Source organism: Trachymyrmex septentrionalis, unplaced genomic scaffold (assembly GCF_001594115.1).
Source record: "Trachymyrmex septentrionalis isolate Tsep2-gDNA-1 unplaced genomic scaffold, Tsep1.0 scaffold97, whole genome shotgun sequence".
Lineage (NCBI taxonomy): Eukaryota > Metazoa > Arthropoda > Insecta > Hymenoptera > Formicidae > Trachymyrmex > Trachymyrmex septentrionalis.
The window spans coordinates 2,991,242-2,999,552 of NW_017306160.1; the positions used below are offsets into that span (position 1 = coordinate 2,991,242).

Consider the following 8,311-nt stretch of genomic DNA (forward strand, 5'->3'; position numbering starts at 1 on the left):
GTACGCAAACGATGTATGTGCAACCAGAGTATAAAAAATGGGAAATAATAAATCTAAAAAAAAAAAAAAATCTCTCTCGAATAATCTGCAAAACGAATCATCCGTATTAATGTAATTTTAAATAATATTTACATTTGAAAATTAATGCACCGCGCTGCGTTTTATACATGACTGCGATCCGTTGAGCAGCACATAACATTATACGTGTCTGTAATATAAAAAATTACATTTCGTTAAAATACATTTAATAAAATTAATTATGTGTGCTGTAATTGGCTTGGTTAATTAATTAATGATATAAGATGGATATCGTAATATCTTTTCTTTTAATTTATTTCAATTTACTTTTAACCAATGTTTCCAATTATGCTGTTTTAAGATTAAATTTATTTTTATGATTAAATACAATTACGTAATTTTATGCTATGTGAACTTTTTGTAAATTGAAGAACAGGTGCATGTCGTTTACACGTGATATATCACAAACGTAAGTAGCGGATTGCTAAATTAACTCTGACTCGAATATTTGCAGATACGAGTAACAGATGCAGATGTTCGTTAGAAGACCGTTATCTTCGATTATTACTCTGTTAAAGTTATAACGGATGTTTTCGATAACGTTACGTTATGTCCTCGGACGATCTATCTATATCAACTCAATAAGTTCCGATCGATGGATAAACTAGCAACTAAAAATATCCAAAAATTTTTACAATATAAGAGAAACGTATAATATATATTATTAAAATTAATAAAATTAACGGAGCGTTTATTTTTTACAACTTTTACACCACATTTTTGTATCCGCAGAAGTACTTTTCCATATCGTGAAAGAGAAAACTTTCGGAAAACTCTGTAAAATAAACTGCCGATCAAGTAATGAGCTTAAATGGGGATTAGTACGCTAATTAAGTTATATTCCATTCAAGTAATACCGACTCGTCTCTAGTAATACCTCTCTCGGGTTTGCGGAAACCTCTCTGATGATTTATCTTCCCATTCCGGATAATCTTCGTTGAGATAGCTTAGTTCTTTGAAGGAAGACTTCTATGCTCAATAACCATTAACTACTGTCGAGATTTTGTAAATATTGGACCGGCATAACCCGTGTTATCGAATACGTGACATCGAGCTAGATTTTCCTTTTGCGACTACTATACGATACTGTAAACTTTAGCGGATATCGGATATCGTGTATCACGTTTTTCATGCGTCGACGTGAGTGCGCTAAAATTATCACTTAAAATAATCTTGCTATATTTGCAACGTAAATTCTTCTTGCAACAAATTGTCTCTAACACAAAATATATACATCACAACAGTTTATTCACGTGAATTGAATAAATATCGAGCTGCAGAGAAGAATATGTAAAATTATATAATATATATTGTATAAAGTGCGTGTTTCTAATTCTTTTATCTTTTACATGTACTTACATCTCGCTTGAGCAACTCGGAAGAATTGTTTCTAAGAGAACATGGATCGATGATTTTTTTAGTTATAAATTACTAAAGAAGGTCAATTATTGTGATTCGAAGGCATAATAAGAGTAACGTGATATACTGCGCAATTGTATGGAAATAATAGGCCAATTGTATGGAAATTTATTCAAACGTTATTTTAAAAGATTGAATGGTTAATTGAAGTCGTATTAAAGACAAAACTATAACTCCACAATATATTGTGTATCAAATAAAAATTAATAGCATTAAATTCGTTAATTTCATTTGAGAAATTTTGCACAAGTGATAAATGAACAAAACGTATAAGATCAAAATTGTGCTTATTTATTATTTGTGCCTGTATGCAATATTTTATCGTATTTTGATTAGAAAATATTCATTCTTTAAGATACTTTAAAAAAAAAAAAATAAATAAACACGCAGGAGATGAACAGAATTAGAACAGAAGAAGCATTCGTTTTACCTAGTTTAAAGCATTTCCTCGTTGCATGCATCTTCATGCGTAGGAAAAGTATCGTCATACTTGTAGTTCGCGTGTGAGACGGTTTTATGGGACCAGGAAAATTCGAGCGCCAGCTGATGTACTCTTAATAAATCTATGTAATAATTCAGCACGCTCGCGATCTCGCAGTAATACGCTGCAGCAGACCTGTAATTCATACTTGCGATCAGGGAAATTGAATTTGCGCAGGGAACGAGGAAGTTTGACAAAGAGACCTTCGTGAATTGCTACGATTCATAACCAGGACTATCTACCGATAACGTGGCCAGCAACGTTACACAGCGGTAAAATTTATTAGAAATGACAGGTGGTGGTGGAGGCGAAGATGGCAGCATTGGCATGCCGATATTATTTATAATGTTAAGATGCTTGGTCGTAGTCATAAAAGATTCTTGCCATTTATCTTTTAACTGAGCAGGTGGAACTACATTTGGCATGCGCCACGCAGGTGGATATTGTATTCTACGTGTGTATGTATGGAGTGTTCCTTGAGAGCTTTGACATCGTATATTCAAAGACAAGAAGTGTTACGAACTTTAAAAACTGTAAAAATAAAAGTAAATTAAAAAAAAATCTTTATTAGAAGTAGAATTTCACCTTTTGAAAGATCGAAGTGTTTCCGCACAATTTCATTGTGTGATTTTTTTTTTTTTTTTTTTTTTTTTTTTTTAAAAAAAATTTTTTTTTTTTTTTTTTTTTTTTTTAGTTATAATAACATTGATTTTGATTTAGTTTTCTGTTATAATAACTGGGAGCAAGTGAATAACCAAAGTCATTACAATCTCGGCAGTAAAATAGCTTTCAGGAAATCCTCTGTAAGAGGGAGTTTCTCCACTGTGAAAGGGATCAGAGCGTAATATCATTCGTTACGGTCCTCCAGAATGCATTCTGCTGTCGTTAGAAACGTAGAAAAATTTAAGCCGTAATAACGCCGATGAAGTACGGGCTTCGATTCCCACTGCATTACGCGGAATGTAATGGGAGCGAAAGCGAAGAACACACGTTGGTGAAGCTGAAAGTCGTAACTTTATGCATCGGCAACACAACCGCAATTTCTCAAGGGTGAAATATAATTTCTACCAAGATAATTTCTACTCGCCCCCTCTCCATATGTATATCGTGAAAATAAGCAGCTGTCGCCCCGATATATGGCGTCGCCGCGTGAGTCTGCCCAAAATTGGTGTAATTCCGACCACCCCATCGCCCAGAAATGATAGCATCTGCCGAATACGCCTGTAACCGTTACGAGATTTTATAGGACAGATATGCCTGTGTTACAAGACACGCTGCATGATGTCTGTACGTAGGACAGGATGTAAATTTGTCTTCGCGTAAAGTCAGCCATACGTCACTGTCTCTGCCACCTATGAATCATTCCGCAATAATATGGAATCATGTCTTTCCGGTGACTTTGATAAAACTCGCACGAAACGTCTGAAAAACTGTACATTTTATTGGTGTCGATATTACAATAATAATTTTTACAATATTAATTTTTTTGATTATTACAGGTATATAACACTGCTATAATCTGGCAGTGGCATATTCTTTTTCTTTCAAAAAAATTCTTTCCTTTATCCGTCAATTTCTTATTGTTAGACACCTTTTAAAATAAAGATTTAGTTGCTTCTTTTTCAACAGTACAACTAAGTAATTTAATAAACCAAATGATTCTAGGAAAATAATATGCTGTTTTGCAAGAAACGTTCATTGAGATAATGAAGAAAACGTACAAGATCCAAAATGAAATTACCTCAATGATGATTTTGAAATTTCAAACAAAACAACATTGCAATATCGAAGGGATAGTCACTCTACTGTTGAACTATTAGTACCTCGTGCTTATTAGCGAGAGTAAACATCAGTGAATTACGAGAGTCAATTTACCAATATTACCAGCAAGTCGGTATTAAGAGCAAATATTACGGTAAGGCAACTAATCAAGGAAACCAGAAGACGCACCTCCCTAAAAATCAATCATTAAGAAGCTAATCAAAACAAAACTGCATAGTGTGAGATGTCCAAAAAATAAAATGATAAATAAAGCAAAAGTCTAAAAAGTAAGTGATTTCATTAAAAATCTCATAAAAAAATCCATCCAAAAAGATATTCCTTCTGGATTTTTATTACATAGGTACATATATTAATATTACAACAATATTAGTCCAATAATCGGGAATCTCACTGGATTAATATTATAGACAGAATAGATAGAAAATTAAACTTGAATAATTTTTTATTCCGCCAAGAATTAAATCGTTTTTGATAATTTGTTCAAAGAGATCGTAAATGAAAAGCGCACGTTCTTCATAGACATCGTGTATAAGACACCATGAAAGCCTCAGTATTCGGCTAACACGTCCCGTAAGATTAAAGGGTAGAAATCTGGTATAAAGGATAAACCTCGTAAAGGATAGAAATGTGGTCACCGTCGTGCAGCGCACCGAAGTGCATTTTAGCTTTAACGGATCCGGCCCGCCGGAAACGACAAGTACGGTCCACTTACGGTGCTGTCTGGTCTGGTTTATATAGACACCATCCCCACGAAACCGTAAAGGTACGTTTGCACTATGCGGGCTCTAACGAATAAAGGAGAGGGTCTTAATTTAGGTATTAAATTAACGATTGACGTTCCTCACATCAAACGCGTAAATCGCGGTGGAGGATGCGGGGGCTGTAACTTGAAAGATTGTAAAAGCTATAAAACATCTAGAGAGCTTCGGGGAAATTGAGAGAAGAACTCAAGGAACTTGCGAACTTTGCTTATGTACCACAATTTTTACAGCGTTCAATCGAATTTATTTTATCGTCGTTCCTCTGCTCTTCTAGTTGCATTTACGTAGAATATAAAATTATGACTTTTGTAATAATCTATAAATACATATTGTGTACTTATATTTATAAATAATTATAAAATATATTTTTCAGTAGATGCACGAGATGGTTTTGCCAAAGTATCAAAAAAATTTAGATAAATGTAGAATAAAAAATAATTCTGTTTTGGACCGTCAAAAATAATTACGTAGAACAGCTCGAAATGATCGACTAGAATATCAAGACTTTTTGCTTATCACACTTGAGATTCCTACGTAATTATTTTGATGGTCCGACAAAATTATTTTTAGGTCTGTGTATAGCTAAGTTTTTTTTTTAGACAATTCAGCAAAATCATTTTTTCCGTGCGCAGATATACAGAGATGACTCTTGCAGCATGGCGGTCTAAATTTCACAAAATCCAATTGAGCTCCATTTTTAATATAAATATATTCCGTACAAATGTTCCCCTAAGCGCATCGTCGCTACGACGGACACAAAAGAAGGCGATACCACCACGGCACCTTGACTTATCGCGCGTGGCGACCGACATCAGGCTCATATCCGGTTCCTGCCATATGCATTGCTCATTCACCTGCGTCACCTTTGCGAACGGTCACGTCTCGTCTGGGTTTCGCATCCCCCTTCCCCCTCCCCCGAACCTTTCCAACCATTAAATGAGCGGACAAACAATTGGGTTAGGGTCTGCCCCCGATGTTAACCCTTTTACAAATACCGGGCGATCGAACAGTAGCGTATATATCGGTACCTGCGAACACGAACTGAAACAATGGAACCAATGAGATTGGCTTTTCGCCGATATGGCCTACGGCACGCGTTAGCCATTTCGCTACACACACACACACACACACACACACACACACGTAGACGAATACATGCACCGAAAAAGCAATGGACAAAAAACATCGTGTTATGTGTTCGCGATTTCTTTAAACTAGTCGCGATGCCACAGGTTAAAATCTGTATAAATGAATTTATGAGACCTAACACAGAAATGGTGACGCAAACCACATTTTTTTTGCATCGAGAAAATAAAATTGTTCTCTTATTCTATATAAATAAAATTTAGATTACAATTTTATTGTATTTTTCTTTTTTACAGTTCCACAAGAAAAAGAATTTATCAAGAGATACATAAATTAATGTAATTTTTCAAGTAATCAAATTTGTATTCAACAAATTTATATAAAATATTAACTTTTAGTGATATATCGTAGCCATTTAAAAGCATAATAATTATTTTTTTGCTGTTGAAAATAAATTGACAAAAGATAAGTCATACAATTAATTTATTTTCTGGAGAGAGCGAGAGAGAGAGAGAGAGAGAGAGAGAGGACTAATTTAAAAAAAAAAAAATTAAGAATAATTAATTTGCATTCTGTCGGTAAATAAATCAACACGATATTAACAGAAACAATAATTTGCTAAACAATACCAGACAGAACATTGTTAACAAATCCTGTGATCCTATTGGAAGTGACCACACGCCGATCTACGCAATGGCCAATTTTCATTACGATGCGGTAATACATTTCAGCTGCCATTTAGGCTGTGTTTGAGTCTCGGCCAATTATACCCTGCTTGTGTACAATCAACAGAAATCAATAACACCATATCATAATATCGACCTCCGGTTATATACGTACACCTTCGGTGTAGAGTTAGTCGAGATGATTGTGATACCGGGATAAACATGACGTCGCCTCGCTGTTTCCAATAATGAAATAAACGAACATTAACGAACTATTAAAGTAGAGTATTAATTTAATTGAATTAATTAGATTTAAAAAAAAGACAGTTTTCTGTCTCGCCGTTATCGTTACTGCCGTTACTCGCTTTCGGGACAATCGATCAACGTGTTTATCAATTTGCAGAAGGGGGACCTAATATCGAACTTCATTAATTAATGCGCTACGATAGATGACATTTCCTGCGTCGCGCATCCCAATCGGTGGGATCGCCGCGCGATCGCTCTTAACAGTTTACTAAATTAATTTGTCTAATTAATCGTCCCGTTCGTGCACGATCGTCGTAATTAGCAGGGTATGCGAATTGCTGGCCGCCGGCGCGAGCAAGGACCCTGTAGATAATTTACCGAGTCATTTCGATGGCTCGTAGCAGTTTAATATGGACCGATGCTTGATTGCGAGGGGCATATTAACGGGTTATTAGCCAGAACGCGATAAAGGCGCGGCCTAACGCGCAAATTGCTCGTTCGCGTGTCGCTGGTCAGTACTCTTATAAGCAGAGGGAAAAAAAATAGAAGAGAAAAAACGGTGCGCACACAAAGAGGAATTAATTATACACAAAGACAAGCGTGCGAATGGATTAACTCGTCGAAATAAATCTTCGCTACGTTTCGTGATCTCGACCGAATCGGTAATTAATCGCGCGAGATCTTGCGTTGAAACTTTCGCACTTCACGTACGAAACTAACGAGAGATTGAAATTGTGACTCTTCAAACCGCAATCTTCTTTGGAACAAGCAAAATTTCCCTCCGAAATAAAGGAGAACGAAGCTCTCCGGTTCCCTCCTTCTAAGATAATCTAAGAGAAAAACTATATTTGATAGTAAAGATGTTGAAAAGTAACTCTTAATTTTTTTCATATATTTTTTAAAGTTTAGAACAGTAAGAAACAATCTTGGATTGGACAGAAAGGCTGAAATTGCAGACAGAGAAAGTAAAAATATGGATGTAAACAGAAGGTTAAGAATCGGGCTCTTCTATTTGCGATGTAATCCGAACTCGTGCATAGAAAGCTTCGGTAAAATCACGAAAGGACTAGATATTTCCATTAGCTGGCTAGTATTTATTTATTTATCCGGAGTTTGCTTGCAGAGGAAGTATAGTTTCTAACAAACAAACAAATAAACTCACAACAACTACCCACGCTTTCTAACTACCTTCTTTCTCCCTTCGGCGTAATGGCAACACCTCTGGTTCCTTAGATCCTTCAACTGTAATCGCCTTATCTCGCGCCACCGACAATATCCCTTACGATTGCTCCGGACAGTAAGAAGAGTTAACTAACCAGGAGAGTTGGTGTAACTAGTTGTCGGAGAACACGTGACCGTTGTGCGCGAGCAGTGCTAACCCAGCATAGCGCTATCGTTGAACTAATCAGTGTTTAATTTACGGTTCTGGATCCGTAATCATACCTGATGTGTAACTTCTTGTCAGTTTACGGGCGGAATCGGATTCGTATGTTCCGCAACGTGTGGCAACAAGATCCGAATGACTTTGAAAGGCCAGTAAATTGGCTACTTGCTGCAACGTTGAGATTTAGCAACATGATTTGTATTTTAACGATGTATATATATATATATATATATATATATATACATCGTTAAAATACAAATCATGTTGCTAAATCTCAACGTTGCAGCAAGTAGCCAATTTACTGGCCTTTCAAAGTCATTCGGATCTTGTTGCCACACGTTGCGGAACATACGAATCCGATTCCGCCCGTAAACTGACAAGAAGTTACACATCAGGTATGATTACGGAT

The 8,311-nt window shown here is 35.8% G+C and overlaps 1 protein-coding gene across 8 annotated transcripts in view; it reads right to left on the reverse strand.

Moving 5' to 3' along the window:
- The window catches only part of LOC108756282, a 170,659-nt gene that overhangs the window by 11,037 nt on the left and 151,311 nt on the right, over positions 1-8,311 (reverse strand). The window contains exon 1 of one of the 8 annotated variants that reach the window (XM_018499966.1): positions 7,962-7,984. The exons of 6 other annotated variants lie outside the window; for them this stretch is intronic. The gene's annotated coding sequence lies outside the window, so the exon portion shown is untranslated. Of the gene's footprint in view, positions 1-1,927; positions 2,098-7,961; positions 7,985-8,311 lie in introns of those variants that run through there. One more of the 8 variants, XM_018499965.1, reaches the window with a different exon arrangement.